The 20,639-nt window shown below is 37.2% G+C and overlaps 1 protein-coding gene across 1 annotated transcript in view; it reads left to right on the top strand.

The window, feature by feature from the left end:
* The first annotated feature begins 11,419 nt into the window (after positions 1–11,419).
* RBFOX1 (RNA binding fox-1 homolog 1) overlaps positions 11,420–20,639 on the top strand; it is a 652,484-nt gene continuing 643,264 nt past the window's right edge. Inside the window, exon 1 of the mRNA XM_082064137.1 lies at positions 11,420–11,477. The gene's annotated coding sequence lies outside the window, so the exon portion shown is untranslated. The remainder of the gene's footprint in view (positions 11,478–20,639) is intronic.

The raw sequence follows: 20,639 nt of genomic DNA, 5'->3' as shown, positions 1-20,639 counted from the left end.
ATCCAGCAGGATTTGGTTATTCCACAGATGAGGTGACTCAGGCTGTGACTTGCTGCTGTAAGCAAATGACAGCTATTTTGGATCAGTTATTGGTAGTGTAATTTTTGATGAGTTGTAAATTAGGTGTAAAAATTTAACCCTTATCGTTGGCAAATACTGTCGGGCACTTGGTAACTCAGCTGGAAGTTGCAACAGCTCCGCGGAGAGGAGCAGCCCCATGTCCCTTGGTGGCCGCCAGCACGGGCGCCTGTTCTGCCCCTTGTCCAGAGGAGGGGGCAGGAGCTGGAGGGGGGCACATTCCCAGCACCGCTGGGCTAATTGCTCTTAGGTCCAGAAGCCAAAGAACAGCAGAGCAGCTTTTCAGAAGTGTAAATTAGTTTTGAGAAGGTTTGGTCTTCTAAAAATTAATAATACTGGAGAGTGCATTAAACCAGCAGTGATTTTGGCAATAAAGGTTGTTCGGATCCTTTTGTTTTGAAGTAGCTCAGAGGGCAGTTTTGAGACGCTTGCATTTTTAGAATTGTTTTAACAACTCCATTCTCAATTTGAGCTCTTGTTACAGCACTTTGATATCCTCACTAACTAAAGAAAGATATTGATCTTTTCCTCAGCAACGGAGATGATCTTTTTCTAAGGCTCAATCAAGAAATCAAGAGAAATTTATTTTTAATGGGAGTAGAGAAGCTATTGCTTTATTTATGTATTTATTTTGAGAAGTGAATGCTGATTTTGAGTGAAATTCCTGAGAAATGAAGCTTTGGCAAAGGAGACAAGAATAATACACAGTAGTTTATGCTCTAATAATTATATTTGTATCATAGATTTTGAGATTCAGGCGGCTTCCATATTCCCTCTGCATGCTGGAAAGTCACATTTTCGTTGTAACTACATATTGTATAAATCAAATTCCCCTGTGCCGTGATCGTTTGTGTCTTGTGTCCAACAAAACCTCTGATCCTGAGCCACGTGGGTATGTGGATGGAGTTGGAATTCCCAGATGAATCCTGCCTGGGGCAGTTCTGCAGGAAAACTTGCAAATATAGAGGGAAAATTATAAAGTGTTAATAACGGGAGTTACGTGAGGTTGCAGGATAAGGAATCGTTGCACAAAGTGAGACTTGTCATTTTCAAAGGTAATGTGGGGAGTAGGAAAAGAAATGAAGTAATTTAAATATGAAAGGCAATGAAATGGAATGAATCAAAGTATGACTTAGAAGGTGATTTAGTGAGATATAGTTAAGCTGTATGCAATGTGATTTTAAAAGCAAGGGGTAGATTTAGTAATAGAAATGTAGATGTTCAAAGCTAGATATAAAATAAGCAAAGGATTCTAAGTGAAGCTACTGTTTGGTAACAATATTTTCAGTGTAAAAACTTTTAGGCATTTAATTATAATTTATTTAATTTTAAACTACCTCCTACATATATAAACATTCACAGTAAAAAAAAAAAAAAAAAAAAAATAGAACAAGTTGCCAGGTTGTTGTAATATAAAATAAACACTGAAAGGGAAAAAAATAAATGGCCCTGTGACTTTACACTGTCACTATTAGCAAAAACAAGGAATATTTTGCTGTGAACTGAACAATGCTGGATAAAACAAAAGATGAGTAAGACTGGGAGATTAAAAGCAAGAGTACATACCACCTAGTAGCTTGTTGTGTTTGATGGGCAGTAAAGTAAGAGAGTCTGGAGTTTATGAAAGGATATTAGCAATTGCCACTTGTTGGTGACTAGAAATAGTGGACTGGTTAGACCAGTGGTCAGATACTATGTTTGAGTAACATGTTAAGGTTTTAGAGCCTTTCTAGTGATTTTACACTTTCACAGCTGACGTGCTAAATACATACCACGAATTCTCTGAGATTTAGGCAAATTGTTAAATGTTTAAAGTAATGGAGTTCTGTCTCAAAGGATCTTGTGAAAACAAAATGTATACCTTATTTGATGTATTCTGACGTCTGATTAGCAAGGCAAAGGCTGCATACACAGTGTACCTATGTTGTAGGAAGATGTGTGTACTTCTTTACCAATATCTAAATAGAGAGTCAGTTTTATTTTCTCATTCCATTGTTTCCCTCACTAAATGGGAAGTATTGTTTGTTTTTTAAAAAAAGAAAACAAGTCCTTATTTGTTTTTAGATTAAAGAAATATTCAAAATGAGCACTGCACTGAGGATTTGTATGCTGAGCCTGTTCAGACTGTGAATCTTTATTATCACTGAGCTTTATCCTTGAGTACATAGCTTGCAATTCAGTTTGAATATTAAGTGTCAGGCTCAAATGCACTGGTGAGAGATTTGCAGCAGCCAGCAGGTTCCTGTTCCTACCCTGGAAGCCTTTGCCCTCCCTCTTCATTGCTAAGTGCTCTTATTTCACATGTGTCAGCTTACTGGGGTGAAGCTCCTGATGCTGGGAGTGATGGAGAAGGTACCATTACCTGCAGTTTGTGATTTTCAGAGTACAGTAGGAAAGGTTACAGATGCAGAAAAAGATGTGTGGAACTGGTCATTGAGAAATGTGGAGGAAAACGTGTGATGCTTACAAATCTGGTTCTTTTTCTACTTGGATATAGCACACCCAGAAAGAACTGTAGTAAAAAACCCAAGCTAACAAAATCACACCTGTTTCTGTTTACAAGTTGCAAATCTGGGACAAATGGTTCTGCAGAGAATGTATTCTGTGTGCCTCGGCTATGGGTTCCATCATTTATACTTATGCGTTCTGGTCCTTTTCGCTCATAGGAAAATCAGCATTTGATTAGGCAGAAAGGCTTTATAGGATTTGTTGCTCTTGGGGAAAACCTATTGCTTTTCCTTGACACAGCTATGCTTCCTGCTTTGTTTTCTTCTGATCAGAGGTGAGTGTTTGAACTGCAGTGTGGCATCTGCGTGGATTTTCTCTGTACTACTTTACATTTTGCAATCATAGTCAATTATACTCAGATGGAAACAACAACAAATAATTTTTGAAAAGAGACCCAGCCCAAGGTTCACTTGTTTGATGTAAAATAACCAGTGACTTATGTCTTAAAATTTGTTGTAGTCATTATACCTAGCAGGAGTAAATCTACAAACATGGAAAATATATATCATTTCACCATTTGCTTCTTTTTCATACTGAAATTTCACTTCTTTATTAACAGTAAGAATACTTTGGATAAAATTAGTAAAGATACGTGGAGGGACAGAGATGACTTTTGTATCCCCTGCAGAAACAGGCCTGTGGTGAGTCCCACTAATTGTCTGGGATCCAGCAGGGTCTGTGTGACACACCCGGTATCAAGACCTGACAGCCCGGGAGCTGCCAGCTTACCCGTCCCACCCCCTCACCGTCCACTGTGCCAGTGGATGCTTAGATTTTTCCCTGGTGGTGAAAGTTGCTTTGGATCAGAAAATGTGGAGTATCTACCCAAATGAGATTTTTGTCCACAAGAAACGTGCTTGGGTCAGTGGAATGTACTGTACCCTCTGACTATAGTTTTTCACAAGGTCTCATAACTATTGCGTGTTGCTGCATTGCTCTGATACGCTGTATTTTCCTGAGCACGGTCATAGATGCAGCCTATAGCTGAGCTGTTGCTCTAAGAATAATCATGTTATAAATCACAAAGCTATTGGTTGGTTTACTTTTTTTTTTATTTCTTCCCCATTTTGACAACTGTACTTTCCCTTGTTCTGCTCATTAATTTCAGGTGATATTTATTAGCATCTAAAACTCTTAAGCAATGTCAAAATTTTCATTAAAAAGAAGAATTTACCATTCTTTTGTCTACATTTGAAATTTCTTTCAAAACTGTATTGCTTATACAGGCATGATTCATTTCTTGACGTGTGGTAGGTGAGAGAACCATTAGTTTAAAAATGAAAAATATAAAAACCCTATTCTGAAAGTATAATGTTCCTGCATTTCAGTCTTTGTATCAGGGTGTTTGGTGCTCAAAGCTCACTGCTGGAATCCATACAAGGACTTCATTTGCTACAGTTGCACTTGATCACACTTAAGCCTTTTTCAAATTACTTGGTAATTTCTGCATCTTCTTTGAATAGCTTGTTCACTTGAATTTGTGATGAACGATCTTTTAGTCCGGCAGGCATACGAGTGTCTTACCATGGTTGAGCATATGAGTAATCTTCCTGATGGTTGTGGAATTGTTCTGCCTGCTCAAGGGCTTTGGTAGAACAGTCTCTATTGCAGAAGAGTGAGGAGAAAAGGAAAAAAAAAATCAAAGAGAAGTTCTAAATATGTTATTTGTAAAGTAGTAGGTATGACGACAGTAATGTAACTTGGTGCAGCGAGTGGCTTTGCAGCCAGAGCTTTGAGAGCTCCTGCTTTTTAATGGACTTCAAAGAACTGTTGAAGAATTTAGAGGAATAAAACAGTCAATGCATAGGATATCAGTTTGGGTTTTGTTTGTTTGGTTTGGCTGCTTTTGAAAATATTTTCAAAGAAACAAACTGATGTCTGTTACTTTTTCAGTATTTGTAATTTTCTTCATTAATCTTGAATGATTTCCAAAGTTAATTTTTTGTTCTTCTTTCATACGCAAGGTAGTTTTTACCTCTCTTTGCTTTATGCATCAGGAATAGATAAACATGTGGCTTTATTTTTTGTGTAGCAGCCCTGCATTATCAAGAGTGTCTTTAGGTGGTCACATAAACATAATTCCCATAATTCTGTTTTACTGCACCCATCTGTCTCTGCTGTCTGGCCAGACTATGGCTGGTTAAAAAACAAAAAAAAATGAAAGGATCTTTGAATGTCACTGCCAGTATTACAGAATTCTTCTCCCTTTTTCAGTGGTCTGATGTGTGCAATACACTGAATGATATTGCTCAGTCTTGTACTTCGGGCAGTTCGGTCAGTGTGAAGATGCACATTTTAACATGGTTTGTAGTGGCATGACTTGAGAGTAAGAGTTGTTCTAAGAAAGCAATAGAGATAAATGATATTAGGTCATGATAAAGCCTGTGATCATTATGAAAAAGCAATAATTTGTCAGCGATTAGTGGTGTTTGTAATTCCAGTGGTACAACTGTAATAGGATGAGAGGCTTGGTAGTCTGGCAAAGTGCTGATGGTTTGATGACTTATCTTAAAAGTTTGAAAGCACTAACAACCTTACACATTGACTAAGTATGCACACAATCACAGGAACTGATGTAAGGCATTTTTGGTGAATAGCATTGTAAAAGTATAATTTGACTAGTTCCCTCTCCCTCTCTCTCCTTCCCCAGAATTCTTTAAACCTACCTATTTTGAAATAAAGAAGTTAAAAACATCACTAAAAACCACTAAGGCAGGAATGAGTCTCTGTCATATGTAGGCTTGGAAAGGAAGGGAATTACATGAAAAGAGCACATGTTTTTCAGCTTCAACCCTCTAAAGTTGTATGTCTTTTTTGAAAATTTTGTTAGTAATTTGTGTGAAAGAGAATTTACTTTTGTACCTGTGCAGAGGGGGCTTGCCTGTGGAGGAAAGGCAGTCGCCATTGAGCACAAGTTTGGTGCAATGTCTAGGAAATGCTGATCATATTCTTAGCATCACCACCATGTAGGCAGTAAGATATCTTGATTATTAACTTGGGATTTTTAAATATTTTTTTTCATAGATTTGTTTCTAATGGATGTAGAAAACAGTTTACATTTCTATTTTTTTATTGCGCAAGTATTGAATTATGAAAGAAAAAACGACAATATTGTTGGAAACATAATCGGTGAAGTACATCACAATGGTGTGTGTGTTGTTTTTTTTTTCCCCCCTCTTTTTCTTCCACAGTCCAGTTGATGTCTTCATGCATTATTGAGACATTAATCTTGATAATGGTAATGGAATGCTCTGTATTTTTGAAAAATGGATCTGAAATGAAACAGTAAAGAAGCCAGTAGGGAGGTTTTGATGCTATTTGCTCTATCAGCCATGTCTATATACAGATTTCCTGTTTTACTGTGATTCCGTTTGTCTTTTCACAGTATTTCTTTCAGTTTCATAACATACTTACTGTTATACTTAATACTACAGTTTTCATGCCATGATACAGAAAATATCTGCATGGCCTTAGTCACAGGAATAACCATTTTGAACAGTGGCTCACCTTGTATTTTAAAAAGTAGATATTTATTTAAAAGTTCTGGTAATTTCAGTCATCATCGTGTGGTAGGCAGATATATCTTGCAGATGATGCATTTGTTTGAAATGATATGTGGAAATTAAAGCAAAGGTAATTTTGGTGTGTCACAGTCTAGTTCAGTCTCGTAGCCTGTACGATGCTGTTGTACTGTGTATGTTGTTTCATGTGTCAAAGTTCTTCTCTGTTACGGGTCTCTTGTTATCACATTACATGGAATAGTTCCTAGGGTGCATAGCGCTAAGGACAGGAAAGTTTTACTACAGACAAAAATTTACTTTACTTTGACAGATGGAACATTGAAACCTCGTGGGAAATTACTTTCACAGGACTTTACAGTATTCTTCATTTTGGAGTGAATATTTCCAGAATATTATTATTTGTGGTAAATACTGGCTATATACTACCTCTGCATTTTTGACTGTACTTTTGGTGTAGCTGATTTTACTTTTCCCTTCTACACCAATGTTCTTCTACTCCTTGAGCTTCTTCTCTGTCTGCTTCTCAGAATACAGCTGTGTTTAGTGCTTCTTCTTTCTGAGATACTCTCATCCTTTAGAAAACTGACCTGGGGCACCTTGCTTCCATCCTGCTTTCATCCAGATCACAGAATGTTAGGGATTGGAAGCGACCTCGAAAGATCATCTGTCCAATCCCCCTGCCGGAGCAGGAACGCCTAGATGAGGTTACAGACAACATTCCCTGGTGACACGGGGCCACGTCTCCATCCCAGGGCACCCAGCAGCTGCACTTCTGAGAGGAAAGGTAAATCAATGAGAATCTTCACAAGAGTCAGTCATGAGGCTGGTGGTTGTGATTGCACTGACTGCCAGGTTTAAGCCCAGTGGTTTGCAAAGTAGACATCCTCTGGCCTGGTGTCAGCTGCCTTCTCCTGAAGAGGAGGCAGCCAGGGTCTGTGCAGTCCTTTCCCTGCCCCACGGGGCACAGCCCTGCTGGATCTAACCACGGAGGGCAGAGCCACGTATTGGAACTGGTGTCTGTCCATTGACCATCGACAGCCCCATCAAGGTGCTGAGCCAGGGCCGTGATCCATCTGGGGAGTCCAGCCAGGAGCAGCAGTTCCTTGGGACAGAGATAGGACAGAGTCAAGGTGACAGTGGCTCTGGAGTCCACACAGGCAGCAGGACTGAAAGACAGACTGGAGAGAAGATGAAACACTGGCAATGGGGCTCAACCCAGGAGACAGGTTGCCTACAACCCATGTCTGAAGACCATCCAGGAGTAACCCCCTAGTATAGTTTAGACCAGGCACCAGAGCCTGAGAAATATGACTTTTTTCCATTGTGACCAGAAACCCTGTTCTGTCAAATATTCATTAGAATGATCACATTGCAGAAAAATAGCAATAATAAGATGATGCTCAAGACTTACAATGAAGTTTAATGGTGAAAAAGTGCAGCTAGGATTCTCAGTAAATAGTTTCAATCTACATCTTGTAAGACTAATGAGTGCAGTGAGATTCTCTGTCTATATTGAGTATGCTAGAATAAATATCAAATATAGTTTATCATATTCTAGTTGCATTTCTTTTTTTCTCCTTTCCTCTTTTTTTTTTAACCTGATGTTCTAAGGATTTCCTTTTAGTGCCTACAAACATCTCCTTTTGACAGACAGTGCAAATTAAAAGATATGGCCAGGCAAAGGAAACTGGAACCCAAATATGCCCCCTGGGTTTTCATTTACAGTTAGAAGCTACAGACACAATTACTGCTGACAGAAATTCAGAAGCCAGTGGCAGAGTGCATGTGGCAGTAGGCTCATGCCAGGCAGTAATTGGGAAGATTATTTTTAATCAGAGCATATCCTACAGCCCAAACATTAGAATCTCTTGTAAGGCTGACAGGAAATTAAACTGAGACCAAACAAAAAAGCCTCGAAATAGAAGTAATATGGTAGAAGTCTAATGATGGTAAAACTCACGGCTTGTTGTATTTGGCTGTTATCTAAAGGGAATTATTTTTAACTTGCTGCAACAGATATCATTGTTTAATTGCATTTTTAGAACAGAATTAAAATAAAAAAATGTCAGATTAGATCAATTTATACATAGGCTTTTGATAAGGTGTGAAGCAGTAGGTGTTAAGTCAGGGCTAGTAACTGTGTGCATGTATTAGTAGTATTTTTTGTTATTGCTTTGGGGTTTTTTGGTTTTGTTTTTATTTAATGTTTAAGGGAGCCGCTTCTATGGAAAAATAATTTAGAGTGTGGGATCCTCTTGGAATGTGTGGCCGTGGCGAGTGTTTCTGAAGCCTGCATGCCTGGGGCTGTCTCTCCATGACCCTGCAGAACTCACTGCCTGGGGGAGGGGGGAGCGGGATGCTCCCTGTGCTCGTCTGCGCACCTGAAATATTTATTTGCAAACACAACTTTTCCATTTTTAAGTGGATCTCTTCTTTGCTAGGCTTTTACATACATACTTAGCAGGACTTCTTGTTGACTCTCAAATTTTCCTTTTCTCAGCACAGAAGGATGGGAGCAGTGTAGAAAGGTGGCTCTGCAGTCGCTCCGGAGAAGGGTGTTGCTATTCTTGTGCGTGCCCATCATACACAAATGTTGTAATACCATAAACAAACAAAATGTTGCTAATTGTATATTATTTCTGTATGGTAGGAGTGCAAAACAAGAGCCTCCTTCTTGCTTTGTGGAGATATATGACAGTCATGGAAAAGACAATTTAGTGTTAAAAATGCGAATCTTATGTTTCTCCACTGGGCTGCTTTTACCTGCGTGGACAGTCTTAATGACATTTCATGTCGGTACAAAGAATAATGAGGGATAACTTCAAAGTCTATCACAGTCAACTAGGTTATTTTGAGGCTTGTAAATACGATTTTATCAGAATATAGTATATTTCCACAAAATCATTAGCATTTTCCATCTGTATTGCCTTCTATTGAAAATTGTTTCGTAGAATCATATGAGTATGACTGAAATGACTGAAAAATCTTGCTTGTGGTTTAGCCCAAGTAGCTGGCGTTTGTTTGGAGGAAATCCTATCTTGTCATGTTCATATTGCTAAATATTTTAAAGAATGTTTGTGGTCAGTAGAGCATAATTTTAATATTTCTATGAGGAAGAAATTGGAGAGGAGTTAAGTAGTACTGTAAAACTGGGCAAAATGAAGAATTACTCTTTGCTTAAATATTATAGCCAAGTTAATTGTTAGGTAACTATTTTAACATTTCTTGTACATTTGCTCTGGTTTAATACAGTAGTACTTTGTTAATTACATACAACAGTATATTCTTAATTGTTCCTGGAATTGCATACGTTCTTAAAATTCTGTACATCTTATTTCTGTGTGTATTCTGAGCTTCCGTGGTCACTACATTGTACAACTGCAAGATAAATATGGCATACTAGCAGTAGCAGTTGCGAGTATAATGTTTCTAAAATTAATGATAAGTAACATTATGTTAAGTAGAAAGTTTGCTAGTATTAAGTGGTCAGATACAAGTCTTCAGAAAAGGAAAATTAATGAACTATAACCTCAATGAGATAGCATTTTAATTAGTATGAAGTCTGAAAAATGAGAGTTTTCATTTGAAAAGTCACAGCGATTTGATATCGTGAAACACAAGGACCCCAGATGGAGAAAACCTGAGACAATTAATTTTCAGTTACTCAATGCAGTTTTGTTGACCACAAGTAAGTTGCAGTGTGACATTTCTAGATGGTCCTAAATCAGATGTCATTTTTGAAAATGCAGGCTAATTACTTAAAAATCTCTAAGGAGAAGTATTTTTTAAGGAACCCTCAGTACCCTTAATTTACCTTGTGTTGTACTCAGAGATATCTTTGTTCTCACACAAACACTACCCAGGAAGGAAAAGATGCGGTAGTTCGAATGTACAGTCCGTGTGCATATGCAGCCTTCTTACCTGAGCTGCCTTGTCTGTAGTTTTTTTCATGTGTATATGGTTCATTTTATTTCATAAACAGAAAGAAGCTTGTGTCTTCAGCTCAGAAACTGGTTCATGTGGGGGTTTTTTTTGGCAGTAAGTTGCAATTAGTGCTTGGAGCTTCAGTTATGAAGTTGGATCTTGCTTTGACAGATAATGTCCCAGTGGTGGTGCCTGCTCGAAGGTGACCACAATGCAAAGGTGTTGTCTGATGCTGGTTGTCACTGTTTCAGATTCTGAAGTTATTGGGGGTTCTTAACAGTACATGTGATAGTGACAATATTATCTGACATGCTTTCTGGTACAGGTTCTGGTTGTTGTTATTTATCCTCACCTGCATTAGAGATAGCCACTACTGATCTTTCATTTGCTGTTTTGTTTTTTAAAATGAAATCACAAATAAGGAATAACATATTTTGTGGAAAAATATTAAATATGTTCACTATTTGGAATTTTATTGAAGTGGATGAAAGATATATTACATTTATCTATGGAATGTTTTGGTAATACACAGACTTAAGTATGTATTTTCACTGAAGACTCAAAATTATGTACAGTGTATCTGCTTTCAAGACTATTTGTATCAGAACACGTATACTACCATTTGCACATGGAAATAAAAACTGCGTGCAGGGAGAATCTGCTATGAAAAATGTGGCTGAGCTTACTGTAACTTCTAAAATTCAATGAATAATTCAGTAAAATATTAGATGTCACCAGCTGCTCATCAATGAGAAAAAGTGGCATAGAGTAGAATGTCACTCTATTCTAATTCACAACTATATGCATGTATAATGTATTTTGGATACCCCTTTTGTTTATACGTTGTATGTTTTATGATCATTATTCTTTTGCAAATTTGCTTGAAGTTTTCAATTGAAAAATACACAAAAAGTAAATCGCAGTTGTGTGTTCCTATTGAAACAGAAACCTATACTGGGGAAAATTTTTAACTGTGGTGTAATTGCATGTCTGTTTTAGTAGGTAAGTTCATAATGCAAGCATAGGATTTAGTTTCAAATAAATTGCAAATTGTCTAGAAATTTTTACTGCCTTTGAATGATTAGTAAATAAATAAGAAAATCTTTGTTGGTATTTGTGAACCAATAAGCAGATTTTGCTGTTCAGCTTTTTAGCACAATAAAATGCTATTGTGACCCAATAATGTATGCAACCCTTCTTGGGAAAGCCTAAATAATGCATTTTCAATTTTTTTTTGGTTACAAAAAGATAATAAGATAATAATGCATTATCTTTTTTTGGTTACAACACCTTGAATCTGAAAGCGTTCTGTGGCTGCAGGGCACAAATATGATCTCCTTTAAAGCTCTCCTTTACAGTAAGAATGTATTTTTCTTTTCTTAGGAAACTACACAGAAGCCCCATGCAAGTGGTACCTATTGTTTTAATGATCAGAGCCTCCTTTCAGTAAGTGCAGTGACTTTTTTTTTTTTAATTGTTGTTTTTTGTTTTGTTTTATTTTCTTTGGATTTTGACTGAAATCTCAGTTGTGCTGTCCTAATGACTAAAGAAATACTTTGGACTTGACAAGGTGCCATGTCCTAGCTGGATCGCAGGACTAATAGAGCATAAGTACAAGATCTGGTACCTTTTAGTCTTCAGTGAACAACAATTTGCAAGTGACATGCTTAGAAAATCATCTGCCTTGTTTCTGGCTGTAGGTTGAAGTGCTTTTCTCTTGCATTTTCCTTTTACACGTGAGAGTTACGTCACTACCGTATTTATTTTACCTTTGGCTGATTCTGTCCGATAGAAATTACTTTGTATATAAATTAGTCACAGGCACTTTTTTCCTTTAGAACAGCTCTAGATAATTTGTCATGCTTTCCTTTTGAAATGCACCCGCAATATCGGAATATGGGATATCATGAATGAAGCTTCAGAGTTTATAGGACATGTAAAAAAGTGTTTGTGCTGATCTATTTTTTTGCTTTTTTTCCCTCCTGAGAAGAGGCTTTCACATACAAACTATTTGTTGCTATTTCATACTTCGAATTTTTTCATTTTAACACATACAGATAGACAATATTGATTCAACACTCTTCAATCAGGATATAACTTTCTGTACTTATAATAGTAAATACAGAAATATCAGAAAACGTTAAGTCTATGATTCTTCATAGGTCTGTGTTTGGTACTTCTCAAACAATTTTTAATAGTCCTCTTCTTAAAATAAACTGCAATGCTCTAACATTTCGCATCAAATAATGAACTTGGCTTGTTCTGTATTGGGCTGACTGAATATAGTTATGTTTTATAAACATTTATAATTTTCTTTGTGTAGAAAGTAAAAAAAATTGCAAATGTGTATTGAGAAAATAACGGACTAGATTCACTTTTTGGTTCAAACATATTAATATTAGTATACGAGTTCTGCTCCAACACACAAAGTTTGGCATCATTGAAAAAATTGGACATGCAGTTCTCGTTAGGAGTAAGAAGAGTTTTATATTTATTCCTGTACACTGAACACAGTCTTCTACTAAATGTCTTTGGGAAAAAAGATTTCATTATTTCAAAAGACTGCCTGGCTTACAGGGGGGATAAAAAAGAGCCTGTTCATCTTGAGGTCAGATTTAGATCAATTCTGTAGTGCTCAGCACGCTTGTTGCTTTAGTTTTTTCCTTTGTTATGAATAGTATTCTCTGTCACAGAATAAGCTTACAGCTCTTAGCAGAATTGGATGCAATTGACAGCTTTTGTTAGAAAAATTCTGGTAAAAATTGCAAGAATGAGGTTGGGGTTTCTAACCCATGCGACACAGTGGTCCCTGAGATCATTACTGGCATGTTTTTAGGAAGCTAACATTAATTTGACTGTGAATATAGTGCTTCAGTATCTATAAATGCAGTAGAAGCAGAAGATACATATTTTTGTCCAACAAGCTAAAGCAGAAATTTGGGATATATGGCAAGAAAGAAGAAAAAAATGCTCATTTGGAATTTGAGGAAGGTTTAATGCTGCCAAATCTCAGTGTGCATAATTGGTATTATTATTTTCCCTTGTGATCATAAGCTAACCAGCACAATGAATATCAATCAACTTCCAGGGCTAAGAGGTCATTTTTGTACCAAGCGGAGACCGAAGTCCAGCGCGTTGCCTGGTAACAGCCTCTGTAGCCGAGTTGGCTCCTATGTAGACCATATGGCTGGGCGTTGTGCCCTATTCACCCGTGACATGGTGTACACATGTAGTACATCACTGATTATAAAATGGTTTGTCCCAATGCCTTATTTAGAAGAAGCATTTAAAAATAGCAGTACGAATCCAGCACAGACGTGTTAAGATTATGGAATTGTAACTAACGAAACAAATTTATGTCACAAGTGTCAAAAAGCCCAAGTAATAATCACAGTAAATTTTGTGTTTAGTATGCTTCAGTTGAGTTTAAGTATAATTTCTAGCTATGATTGCTTTACAGTATTTTTTATTTCATATTGATAGCCAAATATGTTGAGGTAAATATGGTTTTAACAGTTTAATAAGAGAAAAATCCTGTATTTTAAAATGTCATTTTGGAATGTAATTGGTTGATTCTAACAGCCTATGGATTTGTTATTTGACCTTCTATTAATTGTGCAATAACATCTACAGTATTCAACCAAAGATGCAGGGCATTGAGCAAACCAGTAAACAAAGCAATAAAAGATGGTTACAGAAAAGAAAAACTGAAAATACACACAACAGGCAAAAGAAATAGAATTGTTCTAAATAGACAATGGAAAATCAAGCACAAAGAGTGACTGGCGAGGAGTTTGTAGCAGAAATGGACATAAACCTTAGATCATCAGAGTCCTCGTCACTCGTTCCCTTAATCAGAGCATTTTTCCCATTCCCTTGTCATGACCTGGGATTCATTGAGGCAGGATGTTGCAGAGCATGGCATCAGGTGATGGCTTGTGCTGTGATCTCTGTGCGCTATGCCAGTTAAAGTTGAAAGACAAGAAATGGGGTTGATCTTGTGTGTAATGACAATGATCTGCACAAGTGAAATGGAAGATTATTGACTGGTATCCCAGCTCAGGGAGCTGGACAGGTAGCAGTGGTTAAATAGCATTTCCCTGTGTTTGGCTTTCTTGGAATTATTGTGCTTGGCCCTACGCAGCTCCCTTGTCTAAAGCTGCCATTCTTTGGCATTCCACCTAAGTTCTCTGAACACAGTTCAGGGAAAAAGTAGAAGAAAGCTATTATATTTTTTCCATATTTTGCAGAAAGTTTATGTGATTGCTTTTGAGATAAAAGTTCTGGGTACTTGCCCTTTCTGTTGTTTTTTCTTAGTCTTCACATTGTATGTAGTTGCTACATAGCTTGATGAACACACCATAGTTAAGTGATCTTGTTTTATTATTAACGTGTTTCATTGTCTAGAAATTTTTAAGGTAATAGAGAAAGGCTGAGATAGGGGTGCTACTCCATGTTAATTTAGATAGTTACATCCTTTGGAAGATCTGCCATGATTATCCACATTTTAAACCCTGGTGGATGGAGATGCCTGTATGCAAGTATGCTGTTGGTCTCAAAGCCGTCTTATCTTCGTTTCTCCTTCAGTCGGTGAGTGACACAAAACCAGTTGCTGTCCTGTTAAGGCCTATAAAGCCATTGAGAGAAAGGCATTTAAACCCCTTTTCCCTAATTTTAGAGCTGTGTTTTCCTTTGAATTGTAAACATGTTGAAATTAGTAACAGAAAAATAGCTATTATTGCTTTGAAAATAATTTATTATTGGGGTTATGGGTCCTTTTCCCCCTTCATTAAACACATATTTTAAAATTGTTAATAGAGCAAATCTATTTTCCAACACAGCTTAATATGCCACAGAGGCTTCTGAGGAGTTTAGTATGATCTAGGGATTTCTACCTGAATTGCATTAACAAAATGATTGTGAAATAGAGCCATTCTAAAATATCATAATTATTTTAGAAATAAAGCACTATTATAACCTGTTTCCTATAAAGGCATACGGAAAAATGATATTAATGATTGCATTCGTATTTATTTGTCTTTCAGTATTCTAATGTAGTCTGAATTATAGTATTAGTCTAGAGAGTTGAATGTTTTTAAAATCGCAGCACTTTGAATTATTGATACCTGTGAATTACAATAAAAATGGTTGGAGAAGGGTAGTTAGATAACGTAAATGAAGCAGTAAGTTCTGCTCCATTACTTCATCTGAGCGAGGATGGGGAACTGTTTAGTTGTTAGTATCTGCTCCATTGTCATATTATTCATTGTTGTTTTGCAATATCTTCAAATATCTTCAGTGGTTGTTGTAGGAATTCATTAAGGGCCAGACGCAGTGAGGCATTTACACAGTCCGAATGATAAGCAGGAGAATACTGTCACGGATGTGTTTTCTTCAGACAAATGTAGCTAAGATAGCTCAGTCTGACCTATGTTTGAATTTTTTCTAGTGCTGGTGCAAGTTAATTCAGTTTTAGGTGGTTGAATTGTAATATTGCTTTTCTATTAGTTAGATACATGTTCAGTTAGATATTATCTTCAACTCTCTCCTGCATAGGGAACTAAATATATTACCTTTGTTTAGTTCAGGGATTTTTTTTTTATGTCTGCTTGTTCCAAAGTTTACATTATTTCATTTCCCATAGGGAAAGAAAATACTGTTTTATTTTGTTGGGTGTACTAATTTGGAGTTTGTCAGTAAAATCTCTAATGGTCTTAGACAAAAAGAGCAGTTTTGTGGTAGCAGATTTACATGAACCACTGTTAAACCACTGCTGTAGTTTACAATTACCTAAAGTGTAAATGGGGGGGTGGGTGGGTGGGTATGTTTTTACAATGTACTTAATCACTGCTGCAGATAATTATGTATGTATTTATTTTAACATCTAAAGAATTTAGAAGCTGCTCTCTCAAAGCAGATCAAAGAGGATAAGGCTTACTGAGATGGAATAGGAAATATGTTTTGAAAATAAGATTATTGTGAACTATAACTCAGTAAGGCAGGTTAGCTTTTTAATTTGCTCTTAGTTGTATACAAATGTACATGTAAGGAACTATTGAATCATTTCTTCTTTTCTTCTTCCTCTCTTTTAAGAATGTAGTCAGTTTTGCTTTCTGATGGATTTTTCTGTGAACTTTCTAAATCCTCCATCTTTGGAAGTGATGTTTTTAGTCTACCAAGTAAAAGCTATAGGGTTTGAATATGGATTAACCTGAGAATCTGAATTTATTAGATGCAGCAGCCTGTTTTCTGGCAATACTGAGGTATTTCCTTTATAAACATTATCTTGCAGCCACTTTCCTATTCAGGCATTATGAAAATTTTCACATGCATGTAAACACTTAGGTTAGAATGCTTCCATTGGCAATTGTAGGCACTCTGGATATTCTCCAGATTACGGCATTAAGATGTTTTTGATCAAGTTCATTTCCGTTGTGTTGTGGCATTTAAGAGATACCAAGTCCCAAAATTCCTGTGAGATTAGTATGTGTCATTATCTCTTTATTACAGAAGGAGAAACCAGAAAATTGAACAGCCTGACTGATGTGCCAGGAGAGGGAGTATAGCAGAGCTAGGATTTGAATTCATATTTCTCAAATCCCAAATCATTGCTTCTGTTACTGGGCCATCTTTCCTCTTGCTCTCCCTCTAATCCAATACCTTTTATTGTTAATGATTTTTACATTTAACAAGTGAAAAAGAACTTACAATTTCACGCTCTCTCCTGTGTCATAAAAATTGAAAATTTTCCTCAAGAAAATCAGGCAATTATTAGTAAAATCCTATCAGTGTAGCTCAAAGCTAATTGAAACTTAACAGTCCTCATGATGATCTGGGTCATGTCAAGGGTGTTAGCATTCTTTAATAAAGATATACGTTTGATCCTTTTTCCTTTTTCTTTGAAGAGCTTACAGACTTTTCTAACTATTTTTATAATGCTCATTATGCAAAGCGAAGGTACAGCCATTGCGAGCACTTGGGTTGTTCAGTATAGCACCCTGTTAACTGTAGCAATGAGATTGTGGGGTTTGAGATGTGATAGCGGCCCTGGATTCCTGGGGGGTTCATTTCTGTGTTGCTGTGTTCGTGCTGCCATATGTTAAACTCTCAGAGTTGCTACATCTTCAGTGTGGTCGCTGCCTGAGCTCAGCTACCTCAGGTAGGCTTGTCTTAGAGGATGGCAAAGCCATGATCCCGCAGCAATGCACGCATGGAAAATTTTGCAATAAATCCTCGGTGAGTCAGGCCTGTATTCAGTGGGGAATCACTCTATCCCTGCACACGGTGCCTTCATAGTCGATCTTATGCCACAGTATTTGGCTTTTTTTTGGATCTGAGATCCTGCTGAGCTGTGTCTGGATGCAGCACTGGGCACAGGTGTGATAGAATATTATTGTTTCAGTGGGGGAGTATCTCCACTGCTACTGTTCGTGGAAATGAACAGGACTTTTAGATTGTAATAATTGGGTTAGATGTGGTGATTTTTTTTTTCTGTTAAATTTGAGGTTGGTAACTGAGTTGACAAGTCTGTTTTATAACATGTTACTCCTGTGTAGCTTGTACACAATCAATAAACAAGATGCTATGTGAGAATTTTTACTGATCCTGCAAGATATCTTGGAAATCGTATAACCATTTAAATTTTGAATATGGGATGGCGGTTTGAAAATATATCTTCGGTGGAGAAGAAGAATGCTGAGAAATAACAAACTGATTGATGTAAAATGAAATGTTTATCCTTATTCTGCATAGTTTAAGAGATTTTAAAAGATGAAACAGAATGTGAATTTGACAGAATACATTCAGGATTGTGTACTGAGCTGTACCTCTCAGAATTGCTTCTGACTGGACATTTCTAGAAGCTCACCAGCAACCATAGGCATGTCCTAGCACTGATCCCTGGGCTTTACTGCTTTGGGATTTCTCACTAAGTAGTTAAGCCTGTATCTTCCATGGTATTGAAGTACATTTACATCTGCTAATGCATTAATGTGAGAGATTTGTCTCTGACCTACCAAAGCCATTGCATATGAATCATACAGGGGAAATTTGGGTAGATTGATCAAAGAACAGAGTTCTTGTCTGTGTGTGCAGAGGGAGGAAAGCTGCCTGTAACACTCTGACAGACGGTGTGCTGGCGTGTTCTAACTTCACCCTGAAGCAGCAGTTGGCCAAGCGCTTGTTAGACATGGCAAGTCATATTTAACTCCCATGTACTGTGTATCAGTCTTGGATGTATCTTCTCTATACTGACAGAGTCAAGAAACCCGTTTACCTGTATGTGGTGGGTGTGATGCTGACTGGCAGGTCAGCCCCCACCTACCAACTCGCTCAGTGCCCCCAGTGAGATGGAGGAGAGAATGGAAACAGTAAAAGCAAGGAAAAAAACCCCAAACTTATGGGTTGAAATAACACAGTTTAAGTGAACCAAACCTGCATACCCAAGCAAAGCAAAATAAGGATTCTTTCACTATTTCTCCTTGGCAGGCAGGTGTTTCACCATTTCCAGCAAGGCAGGGCTTTGGCACCTGTACTTTGGGAAGACAAACAGTGTAACCATGGACGTTCCCTCCTCTTTCCTCCTTCCCATGAGGGAAAAGAGAGGAGAGGGGAAAAAAACAAACCAAAAAACCTTGATGCAGTGCAAACACTGCTCAGCAATAGTCCGACAATAGCAATAACACTGGTGTGTTATCAACACTGTTTTAGTCACAAATGCAAAACACAGCACCATATGGGCTGCTATGAAGAAAATTAACTCTATCTCAGCCAGACACAGTGCACTATAAAACTGCAGCTTTGCTTCTTCACTCTGAAGTTTCTGCTTACTTCATCTGTGCCCCAGAGCAACAAAGATTTGTGAGCACATCTGTAAAGAGAGGTGCAACAGAACCACTGGAGGCGTGGTGGTTTTCTTTGTTTGAGGTTTGTTATTTTGCTCTTGTGTTTTGTGGGGGTATTTTTGTTGTTATTGTTGGGGTTTTTTTCTTCTTGAGGGATATTTTGCACAGCTAAATGACTCAGTTTAAAAAAAAAAGTATATAAAGTATATATTTGGTCTACACTGAGAAAAGATTGATCTGAAATCCTTCACGAATTATGTGTTTATCAAGACCAAGTTGTTGTGTGCTATTGATTTTTAGATCTGCACAGTCTACAAGTAATAAATGTTGCAGAGCCAAAATAATTTTCTGTGGTTTTCTATCTTTTGTATAAGCCAGGTTAGGATATTGAAGTACAAATCAATTGCTTTGCCACTCAGATTCCTTGAAACCCAAAAAGAAAATTTCAACATTAGTTATGGTTTCCAAATATTTCTGTTTTCTGGTTCTGAACCTTATCCTTCAGGCAATAGGGCTTGTTTTCTCTGACAAGCTTTTCTGCAACTTGGTCACCAGTAGTACAACAGATAGTTATGAAGAAAAGAATGTCTACAGGAGGCAGAATCATAATAGATGACTCCTAACAGCAAAAATGTGAACTATAATTAAACAAAAATCACTTGTAAATAGCAACATCTACATAGAATTAAATCTGAAGGTACAAGGGCAGTGACAAAGTGATAGGACTCCCATCTGTTTGTGGCTGATGTATATTCTCTAATGTGCCCTGTTGTGTGCTTTCAGAAATGATCGGTTTTACTACTAAAACATTGGGAATATTCAGACAATAGGATCTGAGTGCATGAGAGTAGAACCAGTTTCATAGGGGTGGCTTTGTGATTCGAGGCAGAAGTTCAGAATACATGAATTGAGGGGCTTTAGATAATGTTTGTCTGGAAAAAATCTAGCTCTTAGCTACTGATGAACACGCTAATAAAACAAACTAAACAGGTACTACGGAAGTAATTTTATGGCAGATCAATACAATTTCTTATTACTGACTCAGGAATGTTAATTGGAGGAATGTGAGTAGGGGAATATAGATTTAGAAGCTACAGGTGCGCTTAAAACAATATATTCCATGTTTCTTTAATAGGTTGCGGGGAAAAAAAAAATTGTTCTTTTATACTTGATGTTTAACTACCATAGAAAACCTGCATTTCCATAATTTGATGAATATTATTACAGCTAGGATTTTATTTGTGCTTTAATGTATACTAAAGAGAGAGAACAGTAAAATTCTTCAGAGAGTTCTCATAAAGCAGCTCTAAAGTTCACTTATTGAAATGTTGAAAAGATTTTGTACCATCTGATGTGTAAAGTGAAATATAATGATTCTAGTTTTAGGGATATTTGTATTACGTTCTGGTTGTGCCTAAGAGCCACTTCAATGTAATATGATACAACTCTTTCATGATTCATATTTTTAAAGAAAATGGCCCATATTTAAATAGGCTGTGGCTGCGTCCAGTGTATCTATCCAACATCCGTAAATTATTTCCTTGGGACCGTTGGCCCCAAATGAAGGACATTGTAAACAGCGCCCATAAGTAATGCTCCTCTGTGACGTCCAAGGAATACCTCCATAGTTTCTTGGGAGACCTCTGTTATTGTTCAAAGTGGTCAGTGCCTCCACCCAGCGTGGAGATTTTAGTAGCAATCTGCTCCAGGCTCATTCCCCTCCTCCTTTTTTCTGTTCCATACCACTTCTCCTCCTCATGGGATG

Source organism: Streptopelia decaocto (genome assembly GCF_964273445.1).
Source record: "Streptopelia decaocto genome assembly, chromosome: 13".
In the NCBI taxonomy this organism is placed as follows: Eukaryota; Metazoa; Chordata; class Aves; order Columbiformes; family Columbidae; genus Streptopelia; species Streptopelia decaocto.
The sequence above is the reverse complement of the archived record's forward strand: the minus strand, read 5'-3'. Positions and strand labels throughout refer to the sequence as shown.